This window comes from Cyprinodon variegatus, unplaced genomic scaffold, assembly GCF_000732505.1.
Source record: "Cyprinodon variegatus isolate N-32 unplaced genomic scaffold, C_variegatus-1.0 Scaffold95, whole genome shotgun sequence".
Classification (NCBI taxonomy): domain Eukaryota; kingdom Metazoa; phylum Chordata; class Actinopteri; order Cyprinodontiformes; family Cyprinodontidae; genus Cyprinodon; species Cyprinodon variegatus.
In genome coordinates, this window is record NW_015150548.1 from 796000 (window position 1) to 798393 (window position 2394).

Below are 2394 nucleotides of genomic sequence, written 5' to 3' on the forward strand. Positions count from 1 at the left end.
ATCATAGATGTACAATTACAAAACACATATGTACAAGTAGGATTCACAAATTTACAAACAGGAATAACAAATTAACAAGTGAGAATCCCAAATTATGAGTACAAATCACAAATTTACAAGTTGGATTTAGAAATGTAGGCATGTGACTCACAGATTTACAAGGAAGAATCATAGATGTACAATTACAAATCACATATGTACAAGTAGGATTCACAAATTTACAAACAGGAATAAGAAATTTCATTGGAAATCCAAAATCCATGAGTACAAATCACAAGTTTACGAGTTAGAACTGGAAATTAATCAGTAGTAATCACAAATGTATATGAACAGATCATGAATTTACAAGTTGGATTTAGAAATGTAGACATGTGACTCACAGATTTACAAGAAAGAATAATAGATGTACAATTACAAATAACATATGTACAAGTAGGATTCACAAATTTACAAATAGGAATAACAAATTAACAAGTGAGAATCCCAAATTATGAGTACAAATCACAAATTTACAAGTTGGATTTAGAAATGTAAACATGTGACTCACAGATTTACAAGACAGAATCATAGATCTACAATTACAAATCACATATGTACAAGTAGGATTCACAAATTTACAAACAGCAATAACAAATTCTTTGAAAATCCAAAATCCATGAGTTCAAATCACAAGTTTATGAGTATGAACTGGAAATGAATCAGTGGTAATCACAAATGTATATGAACAGATCATGAATTTACAAGCAGGACTCAAACGTACAAGTATGGATCTTCAATTTATGATTACGAATCAAAAAATTACAAGTGGAACTCAAACATTTACAAGTACAAATCACAAATTTATGAGTAGGAATCACAAATCTTCAAGTACAAATAAATGTACAAGGCGGATTCGCACATTTAAAAGAAGGATTTACTAATTAACAAGTGGAATTCTGAATTTATAAGTAGGGATCACAAATTTACTAATAAGACTCACAAATTTACAAAAAAAATCATAGATATACAAGTAGGAAATTTATAGGTACGAGTCACAGATTTAGAAGTAGGATTGACTATCAATCTGCAACAACTGCTGTGGCTTTGTTATCTCGTTTTAATGAAAGAAAGATGAAGAGGACAAAAACAGAAGCATCGACTGAGCATTATAGCACTTATTTAGAAGATATAACATTTAATTGATCGATCTATCTTTGTCTTTTTACTCTTCTTCCATGGGGCGGATGAAGGGATTTGCCCCGACACATATTGAACTGAAAGAAAGGTTTTTATGGCAATCACATGGTTTGTCATAAATTTAAAGCTTTGGGAATCCCTACCTTAGAGGACATAATTTAGAAGTTCAGCTATGTCAAAGTCCTTCAAAAAGAGAGACACATATTGGGAATCAGAGCCTCCCGTAGGCAAAGAGCCATCCAGTTGGTTTAAGATTAGAGGCAGCAGAAGAGGCTTCAAGGTGAAACTGGATCAGGCAAAAAAAACATCTTTATTTTATCAGCTTTACAAACTATGTGGTAAACACTATTTTCTGAACTTTACTGTCATCCTCTAGAGGTGTTTGTTCTTTTATTTTTGTGAAGGAATCGACCACTTACATGCTCTTACACACTTCAAGCAAGAGGTATTGAGATAAAAAGCACATTATTTACTTAAAACAAACCTCAGACATTTTTTTTTTTTTTTTGAAAAAGCAAAGGTACTGGAAACTAGGGACATTATAGATAATTTTGCTTGGCATTTTTTAATGTCAAGGTTAGTGTGTAAAGGTGTACACTGAAAATAAATGAAAAATATCACTTAGTTAAAATCTTAAAAATCTAAATTAATTAACTGTTTGTTTTAGGTATTCATTTTTAGAACCAGAGTGTTTGAAGTTGGCTGTTTTAGATCTTAGCTTCTGAAGTTCTCTTCTATGTGCTCTGATGCTCTTTGTGCTTTTCTTCAATTTCTGTAATGGAGTTTTCTTTAGTTTTCTTGTTTTTCTCTTTATATTCAATAAGATAAATGTAATTTAGTTTATTGAACTGTATTATTTTTGTTCTCCATTATGATTCTGTACATCAAAGCTCACTCTACTCTCCCTCTCAATTCCACCCATGTCACACACTTTTTTACTTGCCATATAAGTTCCAGGTTTCTCTTTGCTCTCCACTAGTTTGTCCTTTTATTTTTTACTTGGTTTTTCACAAATCCAACTGTTTTCTTGTCTGGTAAAAGTGAAAAAAAAAATCTTCATAGTCACAAATATATATTTTTTTATGTTTTATCAGTTTTTCATCCCTGTTGGAGCATAAGCTTTCCTCCATGTTTAGCATTAACTTTAGTGTTTACAAAACATATGTGCTGATAAAACATGGCCATCTGGTCCACAATAGCAGTTTAATTTCAAGAAAG